Raw genomic sequence first — 19,772 nt, 5'->3', positions numbered from 1 at the left:
TAATTAATATTGATAATATTGATAGGGATAATAGTGGATAATATTTACTGCCCTCTTCCTGTGTGCCAGGCATTGTTCTAAGCCAGCACTATTTAATAGAAATGTAGTGCAAGCCACATACGGGAATTCAGATTTTCTAATAGCCGCATTTAAAAAGAAACAGTTGAAATTAATTTTAACAGTACGTTTTATTTAACCCATTATATGAAAAATTTACGATTTTGACAGATAATCAATATAAAAATTATTAGTGAGGAACGTAATTTTTTAAAATCTTTGACGTGGCGTGAAGTTTACATTTACAGTGCCTCTCAATTCAGTGCTAAATTTGCATTGGATACAATTGATCTGTATTTTGATTTTATTAAATTTACAGTTGAAAAGTAGGTTCTCATTGCAATCTGTGTTCCAAACATGTGTAAAAGTTTTCCAGTCACTTAACTGAGTGCAGTTTAAAATGTAAACGAATGAGTTGTTAGCCAGATCGCAAGTGTTTGATAGCCACACACACGCATTCTGCTCAGCAGCCTTATGCAGGGGGAATATATATTTTTTCACTTTATAGACAAGGAAGCTGAGGCCCAGAGGGCACTCAGTTAAGGAAGGAATAGGTGAGGTCAGAATTTGAACCCTGTCTCAAAGTTTGCTTGTGACCCCACTATGCTGTCTAGTTCTTAATTGTTCCAAACTGACCTCACTTTTTTTTTTTCATGTTCTAATTCATTGGCTTTTTTTTTTTTTTTGTCTTTCTCTGACCGTTGTCTTTTTGGCTTTTTCATGTTTTAAAGATTGATGGAAAAAAGTTGTCTGAAAAAGTGAGCCTGAATTTGCCGTGAATTTGGTTGTTCATCGGTGTTTTAAAAACCAGCATGGCTGGTGGCCAGTGTTTAAGCACCATCTGCTCTTGTATCTCTATAAATGTCAAGACACGATTTGCTTTCCCTAAAGTAAAAGCTCAGGTTTCCTTCTGCATCTTGTAACGCTCTTTCTTTAATCACAACTCTGATGTGTTTTATTTCCACCAAGGTTGTGCGTAGTCATTTCTTCTGCCTTGGCTCGTTTCTAGCCTTTTTCTTAAGCCCAGAGTCGTGGTTATTTCCCTGGGTATAATTTTTTTTTCCTGATGTGTTATTAGCTTTGTTCTTATATTAATGATTTCTCTGAGCATATTTCAGGTTCTTGTTTTTTTTTTGAACCGTATCCAACCAGCTGTGTGTTCCTGTCTACCTTTGTAGGTAATATTTTACTTCATATGAGACTGGCTTTTATACAGTTGTTCTATTGCCCTCTACTACAATGATGGTTGTTTATAAAACAGAGATCTGAAATGTGCTCTTTGGCGAGGAAAAGTGGTCCAGATGTGCAAAGTGTTATTTTTTTGAGTGCTACATACGAGGAAAGGAGGTGCAGTTCTGGTTTTGCTGTATTTCATCCACAGTCAGTGTGCCATGTTCCCAGTTTCTCCAAGATTGCCTTCTTCTCCCCTTTTTTTGAGGTTCCCCTTCTCCTGTGTGTGGATGTCCTGTGCACCTGTCACCTTTCACTGCTTATCTCGTTTGAATGAAATGGATAAAAGCTGTGTCCTTTCTTGAGTCCTTACCCATTCTGAGTGGTTGCACAATTCATTCTTTTGAAATATCTTGACTATTTTATAATTAGTTAAGTTGTCTTAACTGAGGTGACGCGGCTTTTACACTTGGATTTATCCCTAACTAGTTGTGTGACTTTGACCGAATTATTCTCTCTCTCTCTCTCTCTGTGTCTCATTTTTTTCAGTCATGACCAGGTGGGCTGGTGAGGTGAGCTCTCAGATTTCCTTCTGTTTGAGAAGGTTGTGGGTTCTTTCTCAGGAGGCTGCATGGAATTATCCCTGTGGGTCCCCTATCTTGGGCTTGGGTCCCAGACGGCTTCCTTTTGGTCCCTTGCTGCGGGACTTCTTTTGTTTCGGACCACTCTTCCTTTGTGAACGTGCCCTGAGAGCTGTTCTCAGTTCGGGCATTTATGTATCACGTACGTATGGCGCGTTACACAAACCGTTTGTCCTGCTTGATGGGTTTTCATAAACTGAATGCACCCATATGCCCCATGTCTGGGGGAAGAAACAGAACGTGATCAGCCCCTGGGTGTCCCTGCTGTGCCCCCTTCTAGTCATTCCTCCCTCCAAGGAAGATGTCTGGCTTGACTCTAAAAGCATAGCTTGGTTTATCCTGCTTTCAAACTTTATACATATGGAACCATACAGAACGTAGTTTTTAGGTGACTGTCTTCATTTGTTCTGCATTGTGTTTGTGAGATCCGTCTATGTTTTTTGCAAAGTTGTGTTTATTTTCATTGTTGCATAGTATTATATAATGTGGCTGTATCACAGTTTATTCATTCTACTCTTTGAATTTGGGTTGTTTCCTGGTTTGGGCTGTTAGAAACAGTGCTTCTGTGAACCTTCCTGTATGTACTGTGAGCGAACGTACATGTTTCTGATGGGTGTATGCCTAGAAGAATTACTGGGTCAATAGAGCAGGTGTCCGCTCTTCTTTAGTAGGTACTGAAAATAGTTTTCCAAAGTGGTTGTACCATTCGCACTCCCACCTGCCACGTGTGAGGGTTCCATCTCCTCCCCAACATTTGCTGTTTTCTGTCCTTTTTTTTTTTTTTGCCATTTTTGTTGGGTGTGCAGTGGTGTCACATGGTGGTTCTGTTTTGAATTTCCTGATGGTATAAAAAACAAACCTTATTACCATTATTTTTAATTAGCCTCTTTCCCAAATGACTTCTCCTCGGACCTTGTCACCAAGTGAGTTGTCCCATGTTTCCTCTCCTCTGTCACCGGGTGCTGCTCCAGCCTTCTCCAGCTCCCCTCACGTTGTCTGTGCGTAGACTTCCTCCCCACAACCCTATCCTGGAGAGCGGTCACTCACTCCTCCTGGAGAGCCGTCACTCTCTCTTCCTGGACAGCCGTCACTCACTCGTCCTGGAGAGCCGTCACTCACTCGTCCTGGAGAGCCGTTGCACTCATTCTGGAGAGCTGTCACTCACTCAGACACCAGCTCATCACAAATGCTCTAGGGCGGGGGGGGGTCCCTCCTGAGATACTTGGGGGATACCAGTGCAGTGATCAGAAATAGACCCAAACCTGGTGGGTCTTTAGGGTTCAACTCCCCTCATTTCCTGTCTTTGTGGAGTTTGACTACTGGAGGGACTCGTGAGAGCTGGAGCCCAAAAATCTGGGGGTGGATAAGACACGGCGTCCCCTCCGATTTCTGTAAGCACCCCTTGCTCCATCCTGCGCCCAAGTACCTCAGCTAGCCCCTCCGCGCACTCTTTACCCTCCAGACTCAGCGGGGATGGACCTCGGCCGCTGCCGCTCCCCACCCTGCAGGAGAAGCTCAGAGTTCCTGTCCCCCTTTCCTCTGAGGGACTCTCTTTGGTGACCACGGAAGGATTTGATCACTGAGGACAAAGCTAGCAGAGGAGCTCTGGACGATGGCTGGAGGTCAACAGCCCCTACAGGTGGTGCCCAGGGTGATGTACTGACAATGAGCGGGTGTTTTCCGATGCCTGTCTAGGGACAGCGGGATGGCTGCACAGGGCACGCCGCACGCTTCCTCCTGACCTTCGACTTTGACGAGACTATCATGGACGAAAACAGCGACGACTCCATCGTGCGCACTGAGCCCGGCCAGCGGCTGCCTGAGAGCCTGCGTGCCGCCTACCGCGAGGGCTTCTACAACTAGTACATGCAGCGCGTCTTCCAGTACCTTGGCGAGCAGGGCGTGCGGCCGCAGGACCTGCGTGCCATCTACGAGGCCATCCCCTTGTCGCCCGGCATGGGCGAGCTGCTGTAGTTTGTGGCCAGGCAGGGTGCCTGCTTTGAGGTTATTCTCATCTCAGACGCCAGCGCTTTTGGCGTGGAGAGGGCGCTGCGTGCCGCCGGCCACCACGGCCTGTTCTGTCGCATCTTCAGCAGCCCGTCGGGACCCGATGCTCGGGGGCTGCTCCACGCGCACAGCTGCGCTCACTGCCTCGCCAACATGTGCAAGCACAGGGTGCTCAGCGACTACCTGTGTGAGCTGGCCCACGACGGCATGCACTTCGAGTGCCTTTTCTACGTGGACGACGGTGCCAATGACTTCTGCCCCATGGGGCTGTTGGCAGGAGGCCACGTGGCCTTCCCGCGCCACGGCTACCCCATGCCCCACCTTATCCAGGAGGCGCAGAAGGCCGAGGCCAGCTCCTTCCGCGCCAGGATGGTGCTCTGGGAAACCACCACCGAAGTGCGCCTCCGTGTGCAACAGGTGCTGAAGACGTGCCGAGGACGTGGCCTGCAGGGGGCACCCCGGCGGGGAGGGGTAAAGGGGGGTGGGGGTCGGGAAAGACAAACCTAGCTTTATTACCCCCTTTCTCTTTGGTATGACCCTCCGGGGATTTCTGGAATCCTAGGTTCGTCCACTTGGGGGGACAGGAGGAGGGAGTTCGGAGCTGTCCCCATCTATGCAGTTAACCCAGCTCGGCGGCTGCCTTCCCCTGTTCCACTGCAAGCTGGTTCCGGAGTCTGGCCACACCCGGGTGGTGCGCATACCTGAGCAGGTGGCAGTGTTTCCAAAAACCTTGTCCTCGCAGCTGGGAGGAAGGGGTTCCCCGGCAGGGTAGAGAAGGAACATCTCCCGCTGCGTTGGGTTAACTGTTGCCTAGGGCTGCATGGCCTCCCTCCCCCAGTCTTCTGTCAAGGGGACCCGGGTCCCGAAATCTCCACCCCCCCTTCCCCCACACCAGACTCCCTGCGGAGGGAAGCGGCGCTCTCTGCCCACGGTCCCAGGCCTAGATCTTGCTTTACCTGCTGTGACCCTACACTGTGCTCCTTGCCTCCCTTCCCCCACCCCGCCCCACCCTGTCAGCATCTCCACAGGAAAAAAAGCCAGAGGGAACAGACACCTCCTGGGGGTGGAATGAGGTAGCGCACTGTCCGGGGCTCGCGTCTGGCCAGCCAGGGACCTCACAGAGCCCGAAGATGTCTCCTCGCACCCCAGCCTCGTCTATGCAGCAAGAACCAGGGACTTAACCAAAGTTTCCCCACCGACTGGGCCCTCCGAGTCCCCCTCCTCCCGTATGCAACAGAAAGCCATGATGTTTTAAAGCAGAGCCAGTGGAAATCCAAGGCCCTCCTGCCTCTTGGTGTTTCAGAGCTATAAAGGAGGTGAAGGGGCAGAAAATTAAAAAAAAAAAACAACCAAAAAACCTAAACTTATTCTGGTAGCAAAACTTCACTTGATCAGAATGTTTGTGAATATCCGGGTTCAGTGACAAAAGCCCACTTAAATTGCGTGATTTCTGAAAAATCTTAATTAAAAGGCTTCAGGCAATCCTTATGGTTTAGAAAGTACAAGGTCCTAGTGAATGTGGTTTAATGTCTTTGATCAAGTTCAGGGGTCATCATCTAAACATCCTAAAGAGATCTTTGTATACTCCACACTGATTTCAACGACAAATCTCCTTTGTTGAGTCTTAGTACTGAGTTCCTCAAAGTGCTGTGTCATTGTGTGTGGTTTAATTTTAAAAAAACACTCAAAGAGATCTTAAAGGTCATCTTGTTCACAGAACACAGAATGTTAGAACAAGGGGCTCAGGAAGGAATTTAGGTGAAACTCTTCCCTCATCCTACAGAAGAAAAACTTTTTTTCTTAAATGAAATTGAAGCCAAGAGAAATTGAGTTGGTCTTTAAGTTCTAGAGGTAGAACCAGGGCTAGATCCTGTTTTTTCCTCCTAATCCAGTGCTCTTTAATTATATCTTACTTATCTTATAAAATGGTTTCCAAATGCCTAGATCTTAATTCCAGAATGGTGCTTTACTTTGATAAAGAGAATGTGGCTGGCCCGCATCTTTTAGAATATAATTTTAATATGTAAAATCTGGAGACAAGATTTAGCCCATGGCATATTTAAATCAGCAAGCCATCCTATAATGGGTTTCATCTGTATTTAAATTATTTTCCTTCAGAGATTTTTGAAGTTGGTTTTGAATAAATGGCTTGTATTTATTGTTATATTAAGCCAGAGTTCTTTTTGGTTAAATTTAAAAGGAGTCTTTTAGTGTCTGCAGAATCTCCTGACATACTAGTCTAATATTGGTGAATAAAGCTACATTTGCATTTAAAACAAAAAATTGGAGAACAGAGTGATTTCTTCCCCTCAAACAATTGTCATCTTCTCAATGGGTTAACCTTATGAGATGTTTTAAATTTGGAGTTACAAGACAATTGACAACTGGCAATTCCAGTTGTGGAAAAAACCATATGTTTTTGAGTTATGCATATTCTGATTTTATAGTATGCGGTTAATGTGATAATTGGAAGGAATATTGTGCTCCAGGGTGCATTTCAGTTTCTCAGCACTAGATGTCACTGGAGATGGAAGAACCAGCCCTCCTCCCGTCTTTTAGTTCCAGGGTCCTTGGTAGTGAATTCGTCTGAAAGGACTTGGCAGGTATTGCTAAGTGTACTGGGGCCTGGGTACTGATTTCTGGATGCTGAATCTGTGAGAGGTAAATGGTGAAGAATTCAGTAGAAGAAACGTCTTCTTGCAGCCACCTTGAGAATTGATGCTGAAAGATGTAAATATGTCCCCTCACGTTTTTGGAGGTTCTTTTCTCATTAAAAATAAAAATTAATTAATTGATTTTATTTTTGGTTGCATTAGGTCTTCGTTGTTGTGCAGGGGCTTTCTAGTTGCAGCGAGCTGGGGCTACTCTTCGTTGCGGTGCGTGGGCTTCTCATTATGGTGGCTTCTCTTGCTGCAAAGCATGGGCTCTAGGCGTGCGGGCTTTAGTAGTTGTGGCACGTGGGCTCAGTAGTTGTGGCTTGTGGGCTCTAGAGCGCAGGCTCAGTAGTTGTGGCTCACGGGCTTAGTTGCTCCGCGGCATGTGGGATCTTCCCGGATCAGGGCTTGAACCCGTGTCCCCTGCATTGGCAGGCGGATTCCTAACTACGGAGCACCAGGGAAGTCCTCTTTTCTCAGTTTTTAAAATACTTTTTTCCAAAGTTGCCTCAAATACCTGGGTAATATCTTACAGGTAAAAGATTTTTCTTAATCTGGGTGTTAGGTGGTCATTTTGATTAGCTTGCATTAGAAAGTGTTGTCACTTATTTGTATTCATTTATTTGTTTGCTTATATTTGCCCCTTAAAAGACTTTTTCTTCTTTTACCTCGAGTTTTCCTGATTTTCAGCTCTAGAAATTCTTAAGAAAATGAAAATCTGCAACTCCTTGCTTCTCTTTTTATCATCAGTTGTACATTTGATCATATTTACCCTAGGAAAGTAACCTTGACCCTTGGTATAGTGGACACAGCTTTCTCTTCCTTGGTTTCTGCTGGTTTGTGGACCCAAGAACCTTGATAGATAATCAGAATGAATTTTCTCCCAGCTCATTCCTTATTTTTGTAGAAACAGGGAGAAGGAGGCATTGCCATCCTTAGTGGCTGAGAGACAGCAGAGAATAACAGTCAAGGACTTGAACTCTGGAACCCAACCGCGTGGAATCCAGTGCCAGCCCGGCCAGTTGCTGGCTGTGTGACCTTGGGCAACTTCCTCAGCCTCACAGTGCTTCAACTTCCTCGTCTGTGAAAGGGAGATAACAGTACCTGTGTCATCGGGTTGTTATGAGGATTAAATGAGGTTTTTGTGAAAGCATCGAAAGCAGTGCTTGGCAGATAATGTTCTTAGGGCTTGTTAAATAAAGAACTTTAGTTTCAGGTACTCTGTGGGCACTTTTATAAATGCTAAATAATCTAAATTATATCCAGTTTAGCTAGGGAGGGAAGAAGAAAAATCTTTTTTTCTCTTAGAAAAGAACTAGGGACAGACTGTGATGGCCTTGTTGTCACTTTGTCCATTCATTGGACATTTGTGAGCACCTGCTTGGTGAGAGAGATTGTGTGAACATGAATAAGACACTTTCCATCTGGTGGGGAAACCAAACTTGAAACAAATAATGAAATCAATTGTTGTAGATTCTCGGTTAATAAGAGTTAACTGTATCAGGGATGCATTTGGCTGCAGGTAACAGCACCCGGAGTGCAGAGAAAAGGTGCCTTAAGCCAGTTAAGGGTTGTCCTTTCTCCCCTCATTGGATGAGAACTACACAGCTGGGCTGCTGGTGGCAAGGGTTCAGTGGTTCGCCCAGAGCTGAGGTCTGTGTAATTCCCTTGGTCTTTCTCTCAATGGTTTCAAGACAGTTTCTGCAACCACGTAATCGCATGTGAGATTTAGTCAAGAGGCCTGGGAAGGGCAATGGGGCATATGTTAGCAGAGTTTATCCCTGTTTCCATCCCTGCTCAACAGCTTTGGCTTATATCTCATCGAGGAGCTGCGCTGCACGGCCCCTTCTGGCTGCAAGGAAGGCTGGGAATGGTTTCCTCAGCTGGTACCCCTGCTGTCCTTAACGAAAGTGGGATTTTGTTCGGGAGGAAGAAAGGGAAAACAGAAGGTGGTTTTGACTGAAGGCGCTTGCTATGTGCCAGCCACTGTTCGAAGCACTGTGTTCTGAGGATGGCTGTTTGGCTCTAAGTCAAATGTCCTTTTTCAGTTTTGTGTCCAGAATTTGTGAAAACCTGTAGCCTAAATGGATTCCTTAGAACAAAAGCGCTTTTTTATTCTTTTTAGGTTGCTTTTTGGTCTTTTGCTATTAAAATGGTGAAAAGTTTCCTGCTAAAACCCTGTTGTCTTAGAAGATAGTTGCATTCTGAAAAATGAGTGATGTGTAGTTTCTCAGAACCTGGATTCATCTCTGTCCATTGAGTATTGATATTGGGTTGTGGTTAGGTTCTAAGGCTGGCCCTCCAAAGTCTGTTTAGCTCAGGGAACGAGGTAGCAATTCATTGGAATCTTGTAACAATTCTGCCATGTGAATGCTTGTTGTCCTATGACAGCAAATGGGGACTGGAGTCGATAAGGAGCTCATCACACAGCTAATAAGTGACCAGGCCGGCCAGAAATCAGTCTTAGGATTGGTGGAGACACGAAGGAGGGCTTGGTCAACAGGTCAAGCCTTCTGGAAGATGGTAGTGAGGATGCCAGAAAGGGTTCAGAGAGGAGTTGACCTTGTAGCCAGCGTAGAACTGAGTTGCCGTTGGGAGTCCTGGGTTGGGGTGATAAAGGCTTTCTGGTGGCCAGAGCTCAGAGGAAGCCATTACCCTGGGGAATCGGGGCTTTCGGGGAAACTGAGTAGACTTGGAGCAAGGGGATTGGGGGTATGGGGGTGCCAAGGCTGGAGAAAGAGCACGTGTCAGATCAGGGTGGACTGAATTTCCCCCTTTAAAGCTCTCACAGCTTCTTTATTGCTTCAGGAAAAATACTCAGAGCTCATTTCAATTCTGAACATATATTCTGAAGACATTTTTCCAGTTTAGTTTCATTATCTGAACCATCACTGTGTCTTCTGAAGTGTCTAAGTAGTATATTGTAATCTCTTATTCATTTCTCTCATTTCACATTGAATTAATGGCATAGAATATTCAAAACGGATGGGGCCTTAGAGCCAGTCTTCTCCAACCTTTCTGTACCGTGGTTGGGAGCGTCTGGCACCTGAACACAGGGAGTCAGTGTCCGAGTTTAGGTCAGAAGAAAATAATCTGTTTATCCAGTGCGCCTTCCACCCGAGCAGTACTTCCTGATGCGTTTTCCCTGGTCCCCGTGTATGTCCCTTACAGGACACTGATGTTGGGTTAATTATTTGCAGTTATGTATTTAACAAGTGTCCTCCCTGGCTTCTGGTTCTAGTCCTTAGTTGAGTTCTTGACACAAAGCAGACGCTCAGGAGCTGTTTGTTGATAGACTGCTCCAGTGTTGATGCGGTTCCTTGAGAGAGAGAAAAACCCTCGTTCAAATAAGTGTGGGCAATACTGGATTAAACAAAATTCCACAGGCTTGTTTATAGCAGTTTGGGAGAGCCTTGTGTCTGTGGCTCTAAGGGGGGGCTGCTCACTTCAGACTCACTGTGTTCTGAGGATGGCTGTTTGGCTCTAAGCCAGGTGTCCTTTTTCAGTTTTGTGTCCAGAATTTACAAAAACCTGTAACCTTAATGGATTCCTTAGAACAAAAGCGCTTTTTTATTCTTTTTAGGTTGCCTTTTGCTCTTAAAATGGTGAAAAGTTTTCTGCTAAAACCCTGTTGTCTTAGAAGATAGTTGCCTTCTGAAAAATGAGTGATGTGTAGTTTCTCAGAACCTGGACCCGTCTCTGTCCATCGAGTATTGATATTCGGTTGCGGTTAGGTTCTAAGGTTGGAGCTCCAAAGTCTGTTTAGCTCAGGGAACGAGGTGCCAAGATGCTGACTTAGCCAGTCCTTAGAGAGGGGATCAGGGCAGTGATGGCACATAGAATAGGTCAGCAGCGGCCGAGTCAGTGGACTGGTGGCCAGTCAGCTGGGGGATTCTGGCTTCATCCAGAGTGTCAAGAGCAAATGGTGTGACGTTATCATGGGAATGTTGGTGATACTGCGGTACCCATCATATGATGGGATTCAGGAAATGTTTCCCTAGAGTGTGTGGGAGTCCCTCTGTTCCAGAGATTGGCTTTGCCCTTTACCTTTGTACCAGTGCTTATGTAACATTAGGGTTACGTTATCCTCCCAGCTCCCAGTCAGTAGAGCTTGGTGGTTTAGAGCATCTGCTCTGAGCCAGTGAGTTTGGGGTTGAACCCTGGCTTGGCCACTTGGGACTTTGGCCAATTCCTTAATCTTGATAAGCCTCAGCTTCCTCCTTAAAGTGGGGATAATAATCATTTTGACCTCACTGGAGTAAAACATGTAGAGAGGTAATCTGCACAACTGCTTTGCACAGTGTCTACGAGAGAGGTTGGCGAATTTCCTGTAAAGAACCAGATAGTGAATATTTTAGGAACCGTATGCATATTACTAAGCGAAAGAAGCCACTCTGAAGACTACATACTACAAGATTCCAACTATATGGCCTCTGGAAAAGGTAAAACTATGGAGACAGTGAAAAGATCAGTGGTTGTCAGAGGTTAAGTTGGGGGGAAGGAAGGATGAACATGCAGGAACACAGAAGGTTTTTAGGACAGTGAAGCTATTCTACGATGGGACACACGTCAAAGGCCATAGAACGTACGACACCAAGAGTGCAGATAGTTTTTCGCAGTAATGGCTGATCCTCTAATTCTCTTGACATTGTCTTTCCTAGAACAGAAGTTTTTCATTTTAATGAAGCCCAGCTTGGCGATGATTTCTTTCATTGATTTTGCCTTTGGTGTTGTATCTAGAAAGTTATCACCATGCCAGAAGTCATCTAGGGTTTATCCCATTTTGTCTTCTAGGAGTTATATAGTTCTGTGTTTTACTTTTAGATCTGTCGTCCATTTTGGGTTAATTCTTGTGAAACATTCCTGCACGCTGTCTACTTTCTCTGTTGAAGCCCTTAGCTTATTTTTTTAAAATTTATTTTATTGAAGTATAGTTGATTTACAATGTTAATTTCTGCTCTACAGCAAAGTGATTCAGTTATAGATATATACTTTCTTTTTCATATTCTTTTCCATTATGGTTTATTATAGGATGTTGAATATGGTTCCTTGTGCTATATAGTAGGACCTTGTTCTTTATCCATCCTATGTATACTAGTTTGCATCTGCTAATCCCAACCTCCCAATCCATCCCTCCCCAACAGCCCTCCCTCCCCTTTGGCAACCACAAGTCTGTTCTCTATGTCTGTGAGTCTGTTTCTGTCTCATAGATAAGTTCATTTGTGTCATATTTTAGATTCCACATGTAAGTGATATCATATGGTATTTGTCTCTTTCTGACTTACTTCACCTGGTATGATAATCTCTAGGTCCATCCATGTTGCTTCAAATAAAGTCCTTAGCTTATTAATCATAGTTTTTAAAGAGTCTTAGTTTGGTAATTCCAGCTTCCCTGCCATGTGTGACTCTGGTTCTGAAGCTTTTTCAGCTTTTCAGACTGCTTTTGTTTTTTTGCATGCCTTGTAATTTTTAGTTGGAAGATGGGCATGAGGGGTTGTGAGGGGAACTTTAATAAATCGGCCTGTGTAATGTAGTGGTGAGGTTTGGGGAGGGGGAGCATTCTGTAGTTCTGTGATTAGGTCTTCCGGGGGGCCTGTGTCCCTGGACTGTGAACTTCACAGTGCTCCTCAGTCGTCCCCGTGTCCCCTTAGGTGGGACAGGGTGGCTGGAGGGGCCTGGAGTTGGGTCTTTCTCTTCCCCCAGGTGGGTGAGGCTCTGGTAAAATGGTTTCTCCTGAGGGCAGGGCTTGTTAAGATAAAGATACAGACGTAGAGAATGGACTTGAGGACTCGGGGAGGGGGCAGGGTAAGCTGGGACGAAGTGAGAGAGTAGCATGGACATATATACACTACCAAATGTAAAATAGATAGCTAGTGGGAAGCAGCCGCATAGCACAGGGAGATCAGCCCGGTGCTTTGTGACCACCTAGAGTGGTGGGATAGGGAGGGTGGGAGGGAGATGCAAGAGGGAGGAGATATGGGAACATTGTAAAGCAATTATACTCCAATAAAGATGTTAAAAAAAATAAAGTTAATTATCAAAAAAGAAGAAGAACAAAGGGCTCTGGCATATGTAAAAATGGCTACGTTCCCCACCTTCTTCTGGAAGCACCAGGGAATTTTTCTCTGATATTCTCTGTGAGGATCTGGGGGAGCTCCTGGAGAAGGTCTCACAGAGGTTTGGGGATTCCCCCCTCCCCCCTCCCCCCCAGGGCTGGGGCTCCCTGGAGTTTTTAAGCATCAGACCTGCCCACTCTGAGCTCCACCAATTTGTCAGGTTGCCGTTTAGGTTTTCCTACCCTGGCACCTTCTCTTGGGTTTCTGTTCCGGTAAGTTGTGATCACCTGTATCTGACTATCTCTCCAATTTGGGGGCAGCAGTTTGCCCTGTGACCTCACTTCTCTGACATCTAAGAAGAGTTGTTGGTTTTCAGGGTTTTTTTCCCGCAGCCTTTTACTTATTGTTAGGACAGTGTGACTTTTAAACTACCTACATAGTGGACTAGAAACCAGAAGTTAGCTCTTTTTTTCTTTGAAATTAATACCAGAATGGGATTCTCATTCAAGCCCTCATCTGTGTTTAGTCATGTTTTGCCTATTGTAATAATTTATATTTTTGTTACAAAGCTATAGTAATCAAAATAGTATGGTACTGGCATATAAACAGACATATAGGCCAGTGGAACAGAATTAAGAGCTCAGAAATAAGTCCATGCATATTCGATCAACTAATATTTGATAAGGGATCCAAGAATATTGAATGGGGAAAGAGTAGTCTCTTCAAGAAAAATGGTGCTGAGAAAACTGGACATAAAAGAATGAAATTAGATGCCATCTTTTACCACTTACAAAAATTAGCTTGAAATTAAAAGACTTAAATGTAAGACCCAACACTGTAATATTATTATAGGAAAACATAGGGAAAAAGCTTCTTGACCTTGGTCTTGGCAATGATCTTTTGGAAATGACACTGATATCAAAAGTGCAAGCAATAAAAGCAAAAATAAACAAGTGGAACTATATTAAACTAGAAAGCTTCTACATGGCAAAGGAAACAACAGAATGAAAAGGCGGCCTACAGAATGGGAGAAAATAATTGCAAACCAGCTATCTGATAATAGGTTAATACTGTTAAAAACAAACAATCTGATTAAAAAATGGACAGAGGACCTGAATAGACATTTTTCCAAAAAAGACTTACAGATGGCCAACAGATACAGGAAAAGATACACAGCATCACTAATCATCAGGGAAATGCAAATCAAAACCACAATGAGCTATCATCTCACACCTGTCAGAATGACTCTTACGAAAAAGATGAGGTAACAAGCGTTGGCAAGGATGTGGAGAAAAGGGAACCCTTTTGCACTGTTGATGGGAATGTAAATTGGCGCATCCACTATGGAACACAGTACGGAGGTTATTCAAAAAATTAAAAATAGAACTACCATATTATCCAGCAATTCCATTTCTGGGTGATATATCTGAAGGAAATAAAATCACTATCTGGAAGAGATATCTGCATCCCCATGTTCACTGCAGCATTATTTACAATAGCCAAGACACGGAAATAACCTAAGTGTCCATTTATGGATGAATGGATAAAGAAGCTGTGAGATAGATATCTATATAATAGAATATTATTCAGCCATTAAAAGGAAGGAAATCCTGTCTTTTGCACAAGGCGATGGACCTTGAGGACATTATGCTAAGTGAAGTAAGTGAGACTGAGAAAGACAAATACTGTATTGTCTCACATGTGGAATCTGAAAAAGCTGAACTCATAGAAATTGAGAGTAGAAGGATGGTTGCCAGGGGCTGGGGGGTGAGGGAAATAGGGAGTTGCTGGTCAAAGGGTGCAAACTTCCAGTTATAAGACGAATCAGTTCTGGGATCTAATGTACAGCATGGTGACTATAGTTAGTACTGTGTCATATACTTGCAGGTTGTTAAGAGAGTAATAGGTCTTGAATGTCGTCACCATACACGTCCAAGAAGGTGACTCTGAGGGGATAGAGGTGTTAACTAACCTTATTGCGGTAATCGTTTTGTAATATGTATGGGTATCAGATCGTCACGTTGTACACCTTAAACTTACATATGTTAGATGTCAGTAGTATCTCAGTAAAGTTGGAAAGCATAATTTATATATCAGTATAAATAAGCCAAACAAACTTCACTTAAAACTGCTGTATTACCTACCAGCCCTGCATGCCTGAGATGTGTGGTTGTGAGACCTCCTGCTTTGTATTTGCGTCACTGTTTTATCGTGTGTTTAACGAGCACTCATGCTGCCTGTAGTGTGCTCTGGGCAGGGTGCTGGACCCTGGGGGTGTGGAGCAAGACAGATCCGGTCTCCACTGCCACAGAGCTTCCATCATTCTGATTTTCTTACACATTTCTTAAGTTCAAGAGAAAAAGAGAGAAGTGCGGGAGGAGTGATTTCACTGTCTGGTCACTAAGAATCCAATTTAGAATTTTTTTAAGTGAGAGAAAAGAGAGATCCATTTTGCTCAGCCTTGGCTCTGTAGACCTTAATATGTGATGGGGTTAAATAAATGTTCTGCACAGAAAAAATGTGTGTGTTGGATTCTTATTGGAAGACTTAGTCGTGATTTTTTCCTTTCATCTTTTTTTGTTGAATTAGTTAAAATAATTCACATAGAGACTGTATACGCATGCGTGCTTCTGTATAGGAATGTGTATGTATGGATACGAGGCCACGTTTGTTTTAAATTAACACATATGAAAATGACTTAAAATAAATAATGCAGGGGCCCACTGACACAGCCGCCCACAGCACTTCAGAGGTGTGTGGAAGGCTTCACAGGTGGAGGGCAGGGGCTGTGTGATGGGCTGGGATTGTCTGACCACCTCCCACGGTGGGAGAGGCTGTGCAGCTCAAAGAATCCTTTCTGTTAAACAACCTCTTGACTTCCCATTCATTACGGTTAAATACCAGTGCAGTTCCCAACTCTGCATGGAATCAGTTTGTTCTGGTTTTATCTCGAGGCAGAGAATACACTAGAGTGAATAATTACTTAAAACCCTTTCTTGTCCCAGTGTTCAGCATTTCTTTCTTCTAGGAGCTGGAAATGCTTCTCCAGGTATGTATTCATTTTCTTGAGGACACTTTTGCAGCAGGGCAAGAGTCCTGGTTTCCTCCACATTTATTTTTAAATGGATGGAAACCTGCATGATGTTTTCTCAAAGGTCACTCCTAGAATTCATGGTGGTTAGGAACTCACCTCCTGGCCTCTCTTCATATGGTCCAAAGTTCAACCCATCTGCTCCCTTGTGTCTGTTAAATGTTCGGCTGGATCAGGTTCTCAGAGAGCAAGGAATTGCTCTCAAACCTTTGGCAAATGTCATTTTATTTCATTTTGAAAATCAACACTTTTTGCATGACTATTGTTTGCCATTGCGGTAGGCAGCTGGGAAACCAGTATGAAAGAGTAAACAAAGGAATTCAGAGTCCAGTTTATTTGAAGAACTTACCAGCAGGGACCAGGGTGCCAGAGGGGAGTGACTTGAGCCTGGAGTGCACGCCTGTCCCAAGCTGCAGCCATGCTGGGAACCAGAGGGCAGGGGCCCTCTCACTCTGCACTTGCACACCTGCTCAAGGAATTCCGCACAACTCTGCATTCCTTGAACATTTGTAACTTGGTATCTACGTTTTGTTATATATTTAACATCTGCACAAGATAGAATTTTTGGTGGAGATCAAATATTGACATTTTAAAATAAAATCACTCTTTCAAATGAATCCAGTGAAATGTAAAACCAGAGGGATTCAATATCCACCGTCATCAATGTAAAAATAAATTAAATGTCTCTCTTTTTCACTGTTGGGAATTTTACATCATTTCTTTTTTCCTTGAGCTTGTATATCCAGTTTACCCTACAGAAGTTTTTCCTAGTTTAGTATATTTTTGTGCTTGGAAGTGTTTTCTTTGATCGTCTTATCATAATCCCTTATAATAAAACCATGCAAATAAATTTAAATGTAATTAAAAATATTTCCTATAACCATGAGGCTGTTATTATTAAGGAAATTTCTTCCAGAGTGAGTACCATCATTAATTATTTGTGGTACATACTTTTTCAAAACAGCAGAAGCGTACATTTTGATAGCTGATTATTAAACATTAAAAGTGCTATTAGAGATGTGTCATTTAACAAAATATATGGGACTTTCCCCTCAGGCTGTTCACAGGGACATTGACGGGGCGGGGCACAGATTTACCCTTGATTTCCACCTAGATGAGTTGAAGGGAGTGGAAGGAGAGCTACTTCAGCCGGGTCCTTTATTTCTTCAGAATGGTTTTAGGAGATGAGCTGATCTCTTAACCAATGATCATTAACACTCTGTGTGCTGACGAGCTGAGACTTGCTCCTCCTTCCATTTTGTTGAAAGTTAAGAATTGGAGCCCACCTGACTTCCACAAAGGTTTTGTCACCCAGTCATTGGAAGCATCCACTTTCTCAGTTTCTGGAAAGTTTACCAAAATGGCTTTACCCCAGCTTACCAGACAGCTGTCAATCATGCCTGTTGCTTTTTCACTTTAAAAGGCACCTTTTAAAATTCCACATACTGTGGAAAGGCTGAGAATGCATTTTTATATTATAGGCTTTAAATGTATTTTTGTCTCTATGTAGTGTGTGTGTGTGTGTGTGTGTGTGTGTGTGTGTGGTGAAAACCATGGAGCTGTAGAATTATTGTCATTTCAGTTAGAAAATACAGGCTTTTAGTTTAAAAACATCTAACTTCATTCCTCAGTTCATGTTAATATCTTTTTCTCTGGCATCTCCATCATTTTCATTTCCCAATTCTAAGATGATAGTTAAGAGGGGGGAACTGGGGACAGTGCCTTTGCCAACTGGAAATAGGGAGACTGTCTTCAACACGTCCTATCCGTCTGTTTGCCTTGTTTTCAAGACACTCTGATATATCTGAATACAGAGCATCCCAACACGGGCCTCAGTACCCAGACTCTGTCACCACGTTTGCCCTTAACAGAAATCTGTGCCAGAAGAGAAAGGCAAGAAGGCCTATGATATGGCTTGATGGCGGAGGCTTGGGTTTAAACCAAATATTGGAAATTTCTCTTTGGCACCTTGAGTGCACTGTAGAGAAGTCCGGATGGGTAACAGGTATGTCTTGCTGGTGTAAAATGAAAGAAGAGCAGTTGTGATAAGGAGGTGGGAGAGAAGAGGGGACCTGGGGTGCCTTGCAGGTGCCTTCTCAGGCAGATCCATGTTGGAAAAACGCACATGTGGATATCAGAGACCTGGAGATGGATCCCCTTAGATCTATCCATGCTTAATATCTTCTGGAAGTTTCCATTCTTAGAAAACTTCCAGTTTGAGACTTATGCTTTTGGACAGTACTTCTCAGATACCCCCTTTGTGCTAGTAGGCCAGAAACTTACTAAAAATCCATGTCTTGTCTGTAATTCTTCTGAGCACATGGTACACAATTCTGTGGGGTTTTGTTTTCATACTTAAAAGTTACTAGTGAGTAACTTATTAGGTCATTAAAACTTGGTCTTTATAAGGGTAAATTGGGAATTACTGGTCAGTATTCCACTGAGATCTGTAATTTTCAGGAAGAGCGCTGTCGTCAGTCATCGTTCAATTGGGTGATTGAGTTGGGTGGTGGTTTTCAATCATTGATATCCTTGGGATTTTATTTATGTATAAAAAAGACTGGATTTTTTGTGATCAATATACTTTGTTATGTGTGTTTAATCTTTTCAGGTATAGTGATGGATAAAATGGAGCTGTTTATTTTAAGCAGAGGTGACATGATTTTGTTTCTTTCCGACTTTTTGATTTCTTTTTCCACGGAAAGAGGAACCAATGGGTTTCCTAAGTTTTGGGTTCTTTATTCTAAGTGAGTTAAAGAAGAAAAAAGGTTGGAAAACTACTCAAGGGATGCTGATTCTGTATCTTTCTCATTGTTAATTTTGTATATTTATATTTTTCCTCTTGTTAGATGTATTAAAGGCTTGTCTTTTATTCTTCTGTGTGTACCTTCAAGTCTTGTGTTTATCTTTTGTTTTCAAAGTATTAATTTCTGCTTATGTCTTATTTCCTTATTCTTTCTTTGATATTTAAACATTTTTGTTTATTTTACACCCTTGTAGAAAAATGAAATCATATAAGGCTGTACATTTTCCTTTGAGTATAACTTTGGCAGCATCCTCTGCGTTTTGATACGTAATTTTTTTTTTTTTTTGCGGTACGCGGGCCTCTCACTGCTGTGGCCTCTCCCGTTGCGGAGCACAGGCTCCGGACGTGCAGGCTCAGCGACCATGGCTCACGGGCCCAGCCGCTCCGTGGCATGTGGGATCTTCCCAGACCGGGGCACGAACCCGTGTCCCCTGCATTGGCAGGCAGACTCTCAACCACTGCGCCACCAGGGAAGCCCTGATACGTAATTTTATATTTTTGTATAGTTTTTTTTAAATTACAGTTTTATTTTCTTCATTGTCGCAATAGATATTTAGGAGAATGTTTGTTTTTAAAATTTCCATGAGTTGGGATTTTAATTTCAGTTTATTGATTTATCATTACGCTATCTTTTCAAGGTCTACTTCTTTCTATCTTTCTCTCTGTATCTAGGCTATATTTAGATTAAACGTATTGCTTTTTCTGATCTTTATTGCTCCCCGTCAGTGCATTTGACCACTGGTTACCTCTTTCCTCTCCCTTTTGATTTATCTCTTGGATGAATAGAGGTACCATCCCTGGCATGTTCATGGCTTTTGCATGTAAAGGATAGCTGGATTGTCTGTAGGACTCATGATGTTTTTATTAAAGCTTAAAGGTGTGCTCTGTTTTCTTCCAAATCCTGGAGTTGAGAAATCTTAGACCATTTTTGCTACTTGAAGCCAACCTGCATTTAATTTTTATTTGTACTTCTTTGTGGCATTTTCTAGTTATCTTAATAGCATATGACCATGAAGTATGCAAGTATTGGCCACTTCTGTCTCAGTCTATCTAGATTGATAGCAAAAACCACTTGAAATGTCCATTGTATAGATACTGCCTCCCCCCCCCCCCCCACCCCGGTCCAGCGCTACTCCTTATTTTCTCCATTTTTATACTTACTATTATTTTAAACTAGGTGTTTGTGAGTGGAGAGGTGAGAGATGAATCTGACAGCTACCCAGGAGGTAGCTGAGCACTGAAACAGAGTGGGGCCTTTGAGCACAGGTCAAAAATGAAAGAAAGGCAGGA

General features: G+C 43.3%; 1 protein-coding gene and 1 pseudogene across 4 annotated transcripts in view; both read left to right on the top strand.

Moving 5' to 3' along the window:
• The window catches only part of KIF16B (kinesin family member 16B), a 276,855-nt gene that overhangs the window by 77,066 nt on the left and 180,017 nt on the right, over positions 1-19,772 (top strand). The gene's annotated exons all lie outside the window — the stretch shown is intronic.
• On the top strand, positions 3,193-4,886 carry LOC117201533 (phosphoethanolamine/phosphocholine phosphatase-like; annotated as a pseudogene).

The sequence above is a fragment of the Orcinus orca genome, chromosome 16 (genome assembly GCF_937001465.1).
Source record: "Orcinus orca chromosome 16, mOrcOrc1.1, whole genome shotgun sequence".
Lineage (NCBI taxonomy): Eukaryota > Metazoa > Chordata > Mammalia > Artiodactyla > Delphinidae > Orcinus > Orcinus orca.
The sequence above is the reverse complement of the archived record's forward strand: the minus strand, read 5'-3'. Positions and strand labels throughout refer to the sequence as shown.